This window comes from Nelumbo lutea, chromosome 4 (assembly GCF_056320005.1).
Source record: "Nelumbo lutea isolate HS-2025 chromosome 4, American lotus-T2T, whole genome shotgun sequence".
Classification (NCBI taxonomy): domain Eukaryota; kingdom Viridiplantae; phylum Streptophyta; class Magnoliopsida; order Proteales; family Nelumbonaceae; genus Nelumbo; species Nelumbo lutea.
Window position 1 is genome coordinate 30,169,667 of NC_142687.1, and position 16,932 is coordinate 30,186,598.

Consider the following 16,932-nt stretch of genomic DNA (forward strand, 5'->3'; position numbering starts at 1 on the left):
TGGGGCCAAGTGTGAATTCGGGCCCCTAGTGGGGAGTTCGGTCCGCTGGTTTCTCTCCTTGGTGTTCGTGCCGTAGGCTTGCTTTTGTGCCGAGCTGTTGCTTTTGCCACGTGTCGCGTAACTATGACATCGGGCCAAATCTTCCTTCATCGCTAGCCGTTAACCAGGGCCGCCCCGCAAGGGGATGATGGTCTAGGAGTGCCAAGGTTAGGCACCCAAGGAGGTCGACCACCCCTTCTCAAAGAGTACGTTAATGGTTTGCTTGAAGATGACATCAATTCTCCTAAAAATCTTACAGGCGAAAATAACAGACATGTCCCTAACGTAAGCCTACCAAGCGTAGGCAAGACTAACCCTGTATCAGACCGTTACATGATGGCTGCGAATTCCGATTCAGTCATCACAAAACCGTCGTCACACTCTGATCGCAACCACTATTGGAAATATCTATCCATTGAAAAAAATCATTTAAATATAACAATGTTTCCAATGAACGGCTCCAAAAGGTTGTGAACACGGTGTGAGGAGTGAGGACTGAATCCATATTCGCTGGCTGCTATTACCCTAAGCCTTCCCAGATATCATAATAATCATCATATCGGGTCGAGAGTTGGGCGTAGGCCAGGGCCCTCCTATCCTTGTTTAAAATGGATCATTCATTAATTCGCCCATTTGCAAATCTCATATCCACCGCTTGGAAAATAAGTTGGATGAATTACTAAAAAAAAAAAAAAAAAAGCTAGTAGCTGTCGGAAGGGCAGGTGAAATGAAATATTCTGAAGACGGTGGTACTTCCTCCAATGAGCAGCGAGGAAATTTGAAATTCTTTAATCTCTACAATTTGCCCTCGCCATTCATTTAGGTTAACCTGTTATTTTCAAGAAAAATATGCTGCGAGTGTGGTCGCATGCGATAATAAAATTCCATTTATTTCAAAACTTATGATGAAGGGTGATTTGACCCGATCTAGTAATAGGACACGTGGATATGACCTAATTAGTAAGATGAGATTTTAGCCTGACATATTAAGTCCGCAATAGATCAAGTTTGGATAATTAAATCAGCTCGGTACGAGTTCACCTCGGTGTAAGGTCACATTAGGACCACTTCGGTCCCAAGGCAGTTCGGCGTTCACCCTAGGTCGGATCTAAAGAGCACTAGCTCAGGTAATACTGATAGACCACTACATGGCAACCCCAAAGATCTCGGCATCAGATTCAGAGCCTCGCGGGATCAAGCCTTCTAACGGTAAGCCTTATCTCCTCCCCGCCCATTTTGGGCAGAATTCATAAGCCCTATCAATTATCCCCCATTAACGCGGAAATGGATCTCATCGTGACAAGGATCCCAGAACCGCTCCGCGAAACCCGCGAGGACTCCACTTTATAAAGGCTCTACCCCCAAAGGCCTAAGGTACGTGTGATTTCTCTGCTCTCTAGCTCTCTACACTCTAAAGCTTTTCATCTCGCAACCAAGTATACTGACTTAAGCATCGGAGCGACCTTGCCGGGCAAACAAACCCGAGTTCTCTGATCCTTCTTTTGCAGATCGACCTAGTCCGTTGTTTACTGAAAGCCAAATCACCTCCAGTAGGGAGCAGTCAAATCGCACTTCATCATTTGGCGTCATCCGTGGGAAACGCTACAAAAAGCTAAGTTCTCATCTCCTGAAAGGCTAAGTCATCTTCTTCCATAAAGGGAAGTTCTCACCTTTTAGAAACTAAAGCTTTCACTTTCTAATTTTCATTTTTTATGAACTCAAAGACTAAGTAGGAAGTGGCCAACAGACTAAGCAGCTCTACTGACTTTATTTCAACTCGAATAAAGCCTCATTAGTCCTCTTCATGAGGTACCCTTTACAAGATGAGCTCTTTGTGGCTTCCGCAGGAGTTGGCAGCCAACAGACTGCATGGACACCCTTTCCGGTTGACCCTTCAAGGGCTCCCGCATGAACTGGTAACCTAAAGTCAGTATTGTTGCCCCCATAGGTCGAGCTCCCAGTAGCTTTTTGTAGGAGTGGGTGACCGGTGTCACTAACGAGGCTGATGTAGCACAACCGTAACTCCAAAGTGCCGAACTGATAAAAGATCTCAACACCACATAAGACCCAGTCGCCTCTTCGGCATGGGCAAAATCAAGGGTAAGGAGAGTGGACTGCGAGTCACTCCCAGAGCCTAAAGGCTAAAGTGTCGAACTGATAAAAGACATCGGCACCACATAAGACCCAGTTGCCTCTTCGGCATGGGCAAAATCAAGGGTAAGGAGAGTGGACTGCGAGTAGACCTGTTCATGGGTCGGGCCGGGCCGGGCTCAGGCCGGGCTTTTATTGTGTATTAACAAATTTTTTTAAGGCCCAAAACCAAGCCCGGCCCGACCATCGGGCCTACAACTTGGTCCCGAGCCCAACCCTCATAAAAAGCCCGAAGCCCGAGCCTGGGCCCGGCCCAAAATTTAGCCTATACTATTATTATTATTAATGTTGAAGCAGCTGAATAGAGAGAGAAAGATTGAAATTATAAAGAAAAGAATAATATATATATATATATATACATATATATATATATTAAATTATAAATATATATTTTAATAAATATTATATTATTTATATATTTTATATAATATATAAAATACATATTATATATTTTATAAAATATATAATACTGAGTCGAGCCGGGCCAGGCTTGGGCCGGGCTTTTTTGACAAATCCCGAGCCCGACCCGAAACACAATTGGGCTTACTGTGTTAAGCCCAAGGTTAGGCCCGCGGGTCTAATTATATGACCAAGCCTGGCCGGGGTGCGGGCCGGGCCATCGAGCTACCCGGCCCATGAACAAGTCTAACTGCGAGTTGCTCCCAAAGCCTAGGGGCCTTAGCTACCGAGCTGACAAAAGACCTCAGCACCATGTGAGACCCAGTCGCCTCTTTTGCGTGGACGAAACATAAAAAATTTCGCATTCAACACGAAAAAACAAAGGAAAGACTAGTTCGCTCTCAACACCATGATGGATGCAAACTTGATATCTTCATAGACGACCTCCACCTTGGTTGCAAGCTCCACATCAAACTCACTGTCTGGACTAGTTCAAAGGATGTTGCGTCGAAGATTACCAAGGTGGAGCGACCTGATAGATCAGTCACACAGAACTCCCTCTTAAGAACGACATGAGGAGTTTCACTCTTGAGGTACTTAGCCGGACCGCAGAACCTCTTGATGGTCACATCCTCAATAAGGTAGATGTCATTGGGGTACTTGCTCCACCTCTCCTCGAGTAGATGAATTCGCTCTCGGGCCCCAAAAATAAAAGTGGCAAGGTCCTGCACAAGGCTGCAAACACTTGGACTCTTCCGACTTGAGAAGCAAATTCGATCGACGCTTACAAGCTCATCCAATTGGTCATTCCAGGCCAAAAGGAGCAATCTACTCCCTCCGTCGAGTTACTTTCAGCTCGGGAGTGGGGGCAATTAATGAGGGTAGTTTTGACCCTCCAATGACATCATGACACGTGGCATCTCAAAACAACTGGGTGACACCCAGAACCACTTAGGCAACAACTTAGCCAAGATGATGGTGTCCCGAACTGGCGACCTGGCGACCTGGCGACCTACCTTTATGCCGAACTAGCAACCTCGACCACAACTCAGGTCGGCTAGAAGCACATCATCCAGGGCTGACCTGCAGCACCTCGTCACTAGCCGAAGTGACCTCGATGCAAGGAGCGACCTCCCTTGAGGGCATGCCGGCCTGACTGACATCCAGGTGGCGACCTGTGAGACGTGCTCGCTAACAAATTTGACACGCATATCCCAACACTCCCACGATCCTTGGAAGTTGGCCCACGTGTTGAACGTTCTGGAGGGTGGTCAATGTGCATGGCGGTTGCCTCCGGGAATCTCGAACCACTTAGACGACCTCGCGGAAATCATGGATACGGTGCATGAAGCCCAGGCTAAACAATGCCTATATAAAGGCACCAACCCCAAGGACATGGGGGTGGGGCAAGTAACCATATTCTAGTTCTCATACTTTATGATTTTTTAGCTCGTAGTCTACTATGAGAGTATTGACTTAAGCATCGGAGCGACCTTGCCAGGTTAGCCACCCCGGGTCCTCTAACATTGATTCCTTACAGGTCTCTAAAGAATTACGAAGCTCAACAACCAATCCAGCTCGCCACTAGTCAACTCGGCACCTAGCCTGCCCCCAGCTCGGCACCTAGTCCATTCCCAACTCGGCCTGGTCAGCTCGGCATCCAGGTCCTCACCCAGCAAAATTCTCCACTACGGCCTCTGAGTCATTGGCCACTTGGAAGCAAACCGAATGACGAGGTACTTAGCACAAAAATTGATTCATCAATTGGCGCGTACACCTGACGCGACATGGGTTATTGTTGGTTAAACCGAAAGTTCAAATAGGTCCAACCGACTGATCCACTCGACAGACTGCCTAGGCGTCATGCCAAATCCACCTGGACCCGTCATGAACTCCCTGCACCGGGTCAGGACACCCAGCTCGGGGAGTGGGGGCAATTGATGAAGATTGATTTGGCATGGCCTAGTAATAGGGAGGACACGTGGACACAATCTAACTAGTAAGATGACAGCTTAGCCTGACATGCCAAGTCTGCAACAGATCAAGCTCGAATAATCAAACCACCTAAGTGTAAGGTCACATCAAGACCACCTCGGTCCCAAGGAACTTCGGCATTCACCCCAGGTCGGATCTAAAGAGCACATGCCAAGTCCGCAATAGATCGAGCTCGGATAATCAAACCACCTCTGTGTAAGGTCACATCAGGACCACCTCGGTCCTAAGGCACTTCAGCGTTCACCCCAGGTCGAATCTAAAGAGCACTAGCTCGGGTAATACTAACATACCACTACATGGCAACTCCAAAGATCTTGCCATCAGATTTTGAGCCTCGTGGGATCATGCCTCAAAACAGTAAGCCTTATTTCCTCTCCGCCCGGTTTGGGCGGAATTGATAAGCCCTATCAGTTGTCCTCCATTAACGCGAAAACGGATCTCGTCGTGACGAGAATCCCGGAATCGCTCCACGAAAGCCACGATGACTCCACTATATATAGGCTCTACCCCGAGAGGCCCAAGGTGACTCTAAAACTGTTCAGCTCGCAACCAAGTATACTGACTTAAGCATCGGAGTGATCTCATCGGACAAACAACCTCGGGTTCTCTGATCCTTCTTTTGCAGATCGACCTAATCCGCCGTTTAGTAAAAGCCAGATCACCTCCAGCAGGAGCAGTAAGATCGCGCTTCAACAACTTCGTTGTGTCCTTACTCCTTACGATGCGTGTAAATTCAATTTTACTCTTACGAAAAAGTTGGCGTCCGTTCGGTGATGATAGAAAATAGAACTGGTGGATTTAAATTTTTACGCTGATGATGTTTGGCCATCACAGTGTAAAGTGAAAGGCTTCTACTCCGTTTCTACTATGGAACTCTCCCTCAAGGATGTTAGGAAAATCAAAGATCGATTAGGAAAATCATCAGCAAGAACTGATAGAGAGACAAAAATAAAAGTTCTAGACTATTGAGAAGCTAAAACTGGAAGTTTCGCCTTATGGGCTCTTCCCGGGTATTCACGATACAAAAAAGAATTTAGCTCAGCGAACCACAAAAATCTTTGAAGCAATTTAAAAGACCAGATTAGTTTATCAGATCTGAACGATTTTCAAATGTTCTCTCCGACTCTTTTTTTTTCTCTCACGCTTCAGAAAAAGTTGAAATGATGCACAGAAAAACCAGGTAGAACTTGAGCTTTCATCGCCAATTCTGCTGAGATCACCCTGAAAAAATGCTGATCTATCGCTTGGTACCGATGTTATGAAGAAGTTTGGTTTCTTTGACGAGTTGAAAATGAAACGAAAATGGTTTCCTTAAAATTCAAGAATAATAGCAAAAGAAAGAAAAAGAGCTTGAAAGTAGAGAGCGCGAGACTCCTCCCCTCAACCAACAACCTTCTCTTCGTCTCCGGCTCCGGCTGTCCCACTGTCCTCCGTTCCATCTTCGTGAGGTCCCACTGCCCTCCGTCTTCTTCCCGTCACTTTTGCCATCGTGCTTCTCATCGTCGCTTTTCCATGAGGTTCCACACCAACGACACAGCAGTAGAAGCCAAAGGTGAAGATGGGGAAGTGGAGATGAGGCTGTCGCCCCCTGTGATAGGAAAAAAATGACGGAGAGTTTTACACCATTCTCCGGTGAAATGGTTGTCCGGAAAAAGATAATGACAGAGCAGAGGTTATTTGACCGTTGTAGAGTTTTACACCAAAGACGATGGAGATTTGCATCGATTTTACCTAGACCTGTTCATGGCCCGCGCTGTGCTTTTACTATTCATTAATGGAAATATGTTAGATTCGAGCCCAAGTCCGGCCCAGCCTACAATTTGGGCCCGATCCTGTCCTCGATAAAAAGCCCGAAGCCCGACCTAATAAAAAAATTAAAAATTTTCCCATTTCAATAATCAATATAAATTAGAATTTATTTATATTAAAAATATATATAAATTCAAAATTTATTTACATTAAAAAAAGAATATAAAGAAGGGAAAAAGGATGTGGAGAAGAAGGGTTTGCCTGGAAAAATAAGGGAAAGAGGTGAAAAAAAGAGGGGTATTCGACTAGGGTTTTTAAGTTTAATTATAGGTCGGGCCATGCTATTTTGGCAAATCCCGAGCCCAGCTTGAATTTATTGCGGGCCAAGCTTTTTGGCCCAAAGTTAAGCTCGCGGGCCCATATACTTGTTCAAGCCCGTTCGGGGGCCAAGCCGACCCGTCGGGCCACCCGGTCCATGAACAGGTCTAATTTTACCGGTAGAAACTTTCCACTGATTCTCGATGTAAAACTCACCTGCTAATTTACAATGTAAAACAACACCTACAACAAACATAGGAAAATTTGAACCAAGAGTGTAAAATTTTCCTCGATTCTTATTTATACCGAAAATAAACACAGCCTTAAAGACTCAATTTCAAAAGAGTACGAATATAAATACATACAATGCAAAACCTTGTATTTTATATTATTTTGTATTATTCGTACTATACATATTTATATTTATACTCTTTCCAAAATTTAACCTATAGTTTGGGTTACATGATGCATTGATGCCATTGTTTGATCATTCAAAATTATCAAAATCATATTCTCGAATGACCCCAACATTTATTGTGTTTCTAGTTAGAACCCCATGTACTCACGTCACCCTTGCATGGAATGCAACTCTTGATAATGGTTATCCTCTAGGGAGATTATCTTCTAGAGTCATAGTTCATCTCAAACTCTACCTCAGATAGAGTTATCCTAACTAATGTATTTATCTTGTAAACCAACAGCCTTGTATTTAAAGCCTTGATCAATCAGTAATACATTGAACCATTCTTATCTAATTATCCTCTTTCACTTGGTATGAGAGCCATGACCGCCAACCCATCTTCACTCTCTTCCTCCTCTTCTCCCTTCCCTTCTCCCTTCGGCAATCTTGCCAATTTAATTTCCGTTCTAGATAAACACAACTACCTATTGTGGAAGGCCCACTACCAACCTATGCTTGAAGGATTGGACATGTTCAACTATCTCGATGGATTTTTTTAATGCCCCCCTTAGTTCCTCTATGATACGACAGACACCGTCAGCGTCAAAACCATGAACCCAACATTCACCTCATGACAGATCCAAGACATGCTCTTGCTTAGCTGGTTGCTCACGACTCTCACTGAAGGAGCTCTTGCTCAGGTAGTCGGCTACATAACCTTTCATGATGCGTGGATGACCCTGACTTGTATATATGCCTCTCCCTCACAAGCTGAGACCATGCAACTTAAAAATAACCTTCATCATCTCCACAAAGGCTCCAAGTCGATGACCGACTATCTACAACAGGTCAAAGGCTACACAGATGCCCTTGAAGCCGCCAACCAAGGTCTCTCGTCCGATGACACATCCTCTACACCATGGGAGGTCTGGGACCAGACTATGATCCATTCGTCACCACCATCACCACTAGACATGACCCTCTCTCTCTCTCTCTCTCTCTCTCTCTCTCTCTCTCTCTCTCTCTCTCTCTCTCTCTCTCTCTCTCAGAATTTCATAGTCTCCTCCATCAGTTCGAGCTCCGCCTCAACCGCCAAAACTCAACTCTCCGCCAGCTCAGTTGTTCATAAACTAGGAGTTCGCTTACCCAACTCTCATCGGGGTGGTCGCGGTGGCAACCCCTCTTCACGTGGTGGCAAAGGTAAGGGTCATTACAAAAACACTACTCCGTCTCAACCAAAGGTCACTTGCCAGGTTTGCAGCAAGGTTGGCCATTCTGCTCTATCTTGCTTCCACCACTTCGATCTCAGTTTTCAAGCATCCGGAAGTAATCCACCGTCTAAGGCCCTCATTGCCTCCAATACCCTGGAATCATCTGATGGCAATTGGTACCCCAACACCGGTGCCACGAATCACCTTATAGCCGATCTTGGGAACCTCTCTCTTCGATCTGATTACAACGGCAATGACAAGATAGTCGTAGGTAACGGGACAGGTTTGGACATAATTCTCTTCATACCTCTTCCCGTATATTGCACTTAAAAAATATTCTTCATGTACCTGACATCACTAAAAATCTGATATCTGTTCGTCAGTTTTGCCGAGACAACAATGTCCTTTTTGACTTTGATGATTCTGGTTTTGTTGTGAAGGAAAAAATTTGAGGGACACCAATCCTTTCAGGGTCGATTAAAGACAGCCTCTATCAGCTCTCAATTTCTTCTCGCAGCTCGAATAAAGGACTTGTGACCATGCTGAGGGTGCGTACTACTATTGATGGTTGGCATCAACGTCTTGGACATCCTCAACATCATGTAGTTCAACAAATTGTTCAGTAGCACCACCTACCAGTTGACTCCAAGTCTGTCTCAGATTTTTGCTCTTCTTGTGTTCGCAGAAAGTCTCATCGTCTCCCTCACCCACCTTCATCAATTAGTGTGTTTGCTCTTTTAGATCTTGTCTATTTTGACTTATGGGGGGCCTTCTCCTATGCCCTCCAATAATGGTCACCATCACTACATTGAGTTTATTAATGCTTTTACTAGATTTACTTGGATTTTTCCCATACTAAATCTGAAGCCTTGTATACTTTTATTTATTTTCGAACCATGATTGAAAAACAACTGAATAGGCCAATCAAAACCTTACACTGATGAAGGGGGCGAATAACGCAACTTCCATGCTTATTTACAGGAACACGGTATCGTCCACCACTATAGTTGCCCACACACACACACTCAAAATGGCGTGCCGAGCGTAAACACCGCCACATTGTTGATACTGGTCTAACACTCCTCGACAATGCCAAGCTTCCTCGACGGTTCTGGAGTGAAGCCCTTGCCACATCGGTTTTCTTGATCAACCGCCTTCCGACCCCGCTTCTTGGCCACAAGTCTCCATACGAGCAACTCTTTGGACACTCCCCGAATTACTATCGCTTTCGAATTGCTCTTTGCTGCACTCTCCTTGGATATAGCTCTCGTCGCAAGGGTTATCTTTGCTTGCACAAATCTACTGGTCGTCTCTACATTTCTGATGATGTTATCTTCGATGAGACATCTTTCTCTTACAGTAATGGTTCCTCTCCACGTAGCATGACTTCATGCTCTAAGGACATGCCCTCTCTATTGAGTTCGCCACTTGTGTTGGGACAAGATCTGAACTCTAGAATACGATGGTGTTGTGAGGTATTGATAAATTGGGCATCATGTCTAAACATATAATGACAGTTCAGCCCAGGATTAGAATTTGTAAGCCCAAACTACTGTTGGGGTAGGTATCAGCTCGAAATTAATGACAACTCACAAGTGAGCGTTGATGCATATAATATGGGTATTTAACATTTTGAATGTTTATAGATGTGTAGTGGAAGTCAAAAATCTGCATTGGACATGTCCTTACTTCTCCAAAAGTTTAAATTCTAGTTTTTATATTATATTGCTACGTTTTAATATAATGATCAGATTTAAAGATTGAAATATTTAAATAAGAACGACCACCCTTTACAAACATTGACAATATATCGTACTACTAAATATTTTAATTGGACTTTTATTACTTTGAGCATAAATGAAGCCAATAAGTAAGAATCAAAACGTGCATATTGTTATTGGCAATTGGGATCTGGATTTGCCACGTAAAAGCACTGTTATTGGGGTCTTATACAGCCCCTAGTATAGCCTTCACTCTCAGTTAATGCACGCTTTTAGATTTATATATGGCACGGGTAATTGCAAATTTATCTTTTAGGTTCCACAATGTAAGTGAAATTTACAGCGGTGTAAATGCATTGTACAACAAATGGGTTGAGCATAAATTCTTATCATCTTGTCTACTTTTGCTTCACACTAATTGACTTTCTGTTGTTTGGGAGGAGTAAAATGATGCTAGTCCCACTTCATACGAAAAAGAATGGAAGGAGCACGAATTTGTCTATAAAGAATAAAATAGGAATTAAATGATATATTCCCATTTTAAGTATAAACTTCGAGTCCGCTTCAAATAAGGATTGTACAAGGGGCTGGCATATTGATGTTGTTCGATTCGAAATAATTCTTGAATCAATATCGTAGTCAGATAATCATGTCAATTAAGCGGAGTCGAAGTAGAAGGATGAGATTACGCTTCAAGATATAAAACCAAAAAGATAGTCAGAGGCTCAAGGAATTATCCCTGAATAGATATTATGACGTTCAAGTTAATCAAAGAAGGTGGACGGTTGGGCCAAGTAGTTAGAGAACGGTGCTGGTCCGAGCAGAGTAACAGTATGAAAATCAAGAGTTGGATCCCTTACCTTGAGAGGGAGGTACCTTTTTATAGCCGAAGATCTATGTCTTGGTCGGATGAGGCTTCTGGGGTTGTCGAGATGAGGTTAGTCATCGAGGTCTTTGGGATAAGAACTTATCCCCAATGGAGTCATCATCCATACAATGTTTCCCTGTCTGGGTCACACTTATCCACACAACGTGGTGCTCACGTGGCTAGAGAGATAAGATAGGCTACGAAGGTTACGCAACACTGATGTGACCGAGGAGATAAGGTGGGCCGCGGAGGTGATGCGGTGCTGATGTGGCCTAGGAAATAAGGTGACCACGTAGGCGACATGTGGCATTTGGAGTAAGGTCAACCTTAACCCAAACACCACTCCTCCTGTTCCAAAGTTGAGGAGTATAGTATTCGACTATGGTGTGGCATGGAAGAATTCTTCAGTTCTGAGTTAAAGAACTTGAAGTTGAAGTTTGGTTGAACACGCCAATCAAGAATCAAAACATCATTGCAACATACAATTGATATCATACCTATAGGCTTAGTTTGAAAAGAGTACAAATATGTCAAAAAATGCAAAGTTCTACATTACTCTACATGTTTGGATTTGTACTCAATTTAGAAGGAATGAAATACGAATATGTAGAGTGCAAAACATTATAGTTTGTATTATTTTGTATGAAAAAATCTATGATGCAAAAAAAGATATGGTACCATTAATTTTGATAAATAACACCATGTTCCCTAACGCGTTTATGATTTGGTTTATTGATCAATTGTTTTTTGGATATCATATATTTTACATATCATAGTCCAACTATGTATTTGTAGATTACATACTTGCCTTTATACTCTTTTCAAACTAAGTAATAGGGATTATTACCGACGTATTTACTCATAATTGGGTTAGGCAGCATGCATTGTACATGTCTTATTTGAAATGAGTGTAAATTTTGCATCTAATTCAGATTAATCATTTATACGACAAACAGTGACAGCCCTAGATAAACCCACAAAGATGAATAACCTTATATGTTGTGAAATTTCAAATTTCCACGTACGTTCTCTGTTGACGCATATATAGATTTGATTGCATTGACCTTCGTGAGTGTTGGTACGTGTGGCTTCCAAATCTAAACAAAATTATAACATGATTGACTCTGATTGGATTGGCCTTTCACTCTACTCTCCGTCAATTTTTATTGACGGTAGTCGGTACGTACGAACCCACGTGGAACTGTCAAGTCCAAAGGCCCCACTGGGCTGGTGGCGGTGGGTGGTTGGTCAAGTCAGCAGCCAACACACTCCGTCAATTTCCATTGATGTCCGTTCCTCTCCAGAGAAAGAGAGAGAGAGAGAGTCCACTGTGAGAGATTGAAAATTAATAAAGCTCCTTTCCCTTCGTTATAGAATTTGAAAGTCTCCATTTGTTTCAAGTTCATCCTAGGCCTCAAAGATGTGTCTGCCACCTATTCGTCCCTGGTTCCCTACAATCCTTTGTGAAGAGTGGGGTCGGCCCCTCTCTATAGCATATAGTGCCCTCACTCCCCTCCCATGTTTCACCATGTTGTCCTTCCGGCCGTATAATGCATGGAACTATAGACATCAATATCATCGCACTTCCCCTACAATCTACATATATACGTTCATGCCTAGCCTTACAGTCTTACACAAAACTCAAATGATCCTGAGTCCAGTAATACATTGGTTCAGTCCACAGTCCACACTGGAGACCGGACTGCCACTCAGGCCTCAGTACATGCAGCGCTCGCTGAGACTCTTAGGCCTGCAGCATTAGAAAGTAGCAACAGGCCTAACCATGCATGAGCTGTCTCTGCAAACTGCCGAGAACAGGCATGCTGATGCCTTCTTTGGTTACGTCTTACATACGATGGACTGGACGCTAGTGGATCAACTGCTGAGCTACACTCCCAATAGCAAAACCTTCTTGGAGAGAATTGATGGGGTACGGTGTCCGGCACGTTTCAAACAATGCGTGGTCGCTGGCCCAACTACAGTTACCGGTTTGACCGCCATATTTGGAGGAGGGACCTAAGGTCCCACGACATCGCAAAGGTCGAGCCACCGCCTCAAGCCACGGAATCAATTAATCTTCCAATTATTAGTAATCAAACTAAAGATAACCTGACCTGAGAGAGGGAGTGGTGTGTTCAGTCGATTTCAGACAGTTCCACCACCACCCACTGGCCCCTGCACCTGTGCCACTACCTTTCCTTTTCTTTCTCTAGGCCCTTTCTTTCGCTCTCTCGCTTGCCCACCGCCACACCGAAGCTTGTCTGGGCCACCGAGAGCGCCAGAGCGGGAGTCGGGACCCAGCTGCTTCACATAAGTAGCTGCTGCCCAAATACCCCCGGAAACGATGTTGAAGAAAAATTGTTTCGATACGGAAGATATGAAAAGCATTCATAAACATGGTTTAAAATATCAAAAGATACAGTCAGAAATACCTGTTTCCAGGTGTTTTGGATCTCTAACTAATTTTAATCATAAAAAATATGTTTTAAGCTTTCTAAAAAATTAAATTTAAAAAAAATAAATTAAAAATAAAAATATTTCGGCTATTTTCAAGTATGCCAAAATGCGTATTATATCTATACTTTTAAACCTTGTCCATAAGTACATCATACAGGGATCTTTATACTCATTCCATAAGTACATCATACAGGGATCTTTATACTCATTCCATGAGTCCATCAGATGGGGAAGCCCATTTGATATTTGTATATATTAATAATTTTATTTAAATTAGTATAGTAAATAAATTATTTAAATTAATTAAGTATGAAATATAATGCCATTGATAGTATTTTTTTATAAATTATTGAACATTACCATAATTTATCAGTAAATTAGATATTTATTTTTTGCATTAATTAACTGTAAATGATTTACTCTCTTCATATTGGATATTGGATATTCATGTGCATTACATGGACCGTGCTAGTATCACATAATGCTGGGCACGCACTCTCAAATTAAGCACCATAATTTTATTCCTGCACATATAATTAAACTAAAATTAGCGGACTTTATGAAGGCCCAACGACAAAATCCATTCAACAGCAAAGTTTACACGGCTACAATATGAGATTCATCCTCACGTAAAGCATGGATGATACAATTAGGAGTGTTGCCGCACGGATTGGCTGGGGTAACGAGGTAAATTCATTCTCCAGGTCTTGAATGTTGGTTGAGGAATTCGTTGTCTTGGAAGAGGTGAGCCGAAGACAAGGACCACAGGCCAAGGCTAGGTGTTCCTTTCGAGGACTGTGGTAGCTGAGGACTATAGGCCGAGGTGAGGTCCTTAGTGACCAGAGGTACTGCAAGATAGGAAATGTAAGAGGCCTCGGGCGGATACCTGAGGTAGAGGCTCCGATGTTCAAGTTAGTACGGGGTGTAAAGTAGGAGAGGGTGCGAGTGAGGTCTTGGCGATAGTCCTCTGATGCATCAGACCTCCTAGAGTAAATGCTAAAGAAGCAAGGTAGGTGCAGGGAGTAAATGAGTAAGTTGTGTTAGAATTTTCTGTTATGAATTCCTTTTAAGGGGGAGTTACCTCTTATTTATACATGAGCATGCTGGAGATAGGTAAAGATGAACGCCTCGAACGAGAGTCATACGAGGTCAGGTGGCAGGCCCTAGTGGGTACGTCTGACCATCATGTGGTTGGCTTCATAGAAGGCAGCAGGGCTCCCTCCTATAGTGACTAACACTGTCGGACGTTAGTGGGCTGGGCCTCCCAGCCCGCGATGGGCTAGGCCAAACTAACCCACATCAAGGAGGATGAGAGAACCAGCAATAATTACCATTGTTAACAGCAATAATGTTGGCATGGCATTCCTATAAATGTGGAGAACTTCATAGTTTATGAACTGGGGAAGGGGTGCTCAACAATCAAAAAGGAGGGATTGAATCCTCCAAAGAGCCCGAGAAGATGGGTTCCAACAGAACCTAAGTGATGACATTTTTTTTTTTTTGGATTTTGAGAGGGAGAAATGAGATATTGGTTCCCATTGACCAAGAATCTCATATTCTTTGTTCAAATTTATGTGGGGACTAGATAGGGAAAGCTTGTTTTTCTAGGTATCATTTATCCAGATAAGTGATATTCATTTCCTTGGTGAGTAAAGAACTTTCTCACTTGGGGGTGAGGGGGGAATAGTTGCCAACACTTGAATGGAACAAAAATGTCTCTTTTAATAATAGATTTTTTCATTTTTTTTTATGGATAAGATGGTCATTGCCTTATTTACCTAGAAAATAAAAGAACATGGGTAAATGCACTTACCCAAGTAATTACATTTACCTGAATAAATAACTTACCAAAAAAATTAATGGGGCCTTAAAGTTTCAAACCATGGACTAATTTAAGTCCCTCAAAGAAAGTATGAACTTCAACAAATATACAAGGAAAATTAATTTTGGGCAGACCAATCACCAGTCCAGATCTCCTTCTCATACCAACCTCACAACACCTCACAGCTACACATTGGGAACATCTCCAATATTCTCTATCGTTATTCATCGGGAGATGTTCCCAATACAGGTGAGATAAGGCTGTGAGGTGCATTTTGTAATGAGCAAATCCCTCAATCACAAAGTTAAAAAAAAAATTTGAGGTAAGATCTGCTCCTCATAGCAACCTTACAAGATGTTCTAACCTTCCATGAATATCTTCCATACTTGTGTTATTATTCATAAGGAAACGACTCAACCATCTAGTTTTGAATGGAGGACCCATTTTGATGAAAATTAAAAAAAAAAAAAGTTAAAATAAAATACGGCCAAAACTGTTGAACGATTGAATGGGTCAATGGTTTGACTGCCCAAATTCAACGATTTTTTGCTAGGGATCAAGTTTGGAGTAAAACAAAACCAGTTTCCTTAATGCTTCCTGGGCTAAATGGTTTGACCATCCAGGTCAATAGCGATTCAAAAACATTGGTTTCCAATACACCAATACACAATGCAATGTGCTGTGAAGTAGATGTGAGATGCACCATGTGGGGAGCAAATCCTCATTCAAAAATCTTGGCAAGACGAAATGATGAAATAATGCCTACCCAAGCCCAACCTAAAACCAATTTCATTTTTTTTTCCTTTTGTTGATGGGTTAGGGTTGCAGTTGGGTCCCAACAACTTGTGTTGGGTTAGAGACCAATTAGCCCAAAAACAAAATTAAAAACGACCAGCTAGAACAACAACATAGAATGTGGATATGCTCTTCATAGAATGCACCTCACATGGACCTTACAGTCCCCATCTCACCGCATTTCCTTTGCATTATTATTCATGGGGAGATATTCCCAATACATGGTGGTGGCTTGGTGGGATGGAGTTGTGAGGTCCGTGTGAGATGGGCTCTATGAGTAGCAAATGCTGAATCAACAACATACAACCGCAACAAAGTAACAGCAAGAAGGTGTAATTGGTGGGAAAGAGCATCAGCAAGATGCAGATCTGTCAAAGGCAAATAGTGAATTAATGTTTGTTTATTAGGAATACCAAACATCCTATGCCTATTTTAGGGCTTATTTGACACGTCTTTTTAAAAAAATCTTTTGGTAGTTCTAACAGTCAAAAGAGGTAGATCTAAGCAGTCCAAGTCTTTTCATGCATCTTTTTATGTGAGAATAAAACAGGAATAGATCAAAATTTAGTCTATCCAAAACGGAAAGACCATGCAAAAAGACACACTAAACAGCCCCTTAAACTTGTTAAAGCTTGGGTTGAGAATCCAAGGACTGGACCCTCAGTCACACAGTTGGACAGTTGCTCTCTTGATGGGCCATTGTCTTTGTAATGATTGAGATGTGGATCGGCCCCAGATAGCTCCCACCCTAGGAGGTCACGGGTTTAGCCCAGTCCGAGACTTGACATACCCCTACCTCCTTAATATTCATGGAATAAGGGTTTTATATGTATATATATATGGTCACGTTGCCTATAAGCTCATTTCTGTATGCGGGGACCGGCTCTCTTCCTTGCAATATTAAATTATTAATCATAAAATTTTCTGTGTGTATTTTGAGATATAAAACATAAATACATGACTTACAAAATACCTTGTTTTATTTGAAAACAAAATTACATAAAATC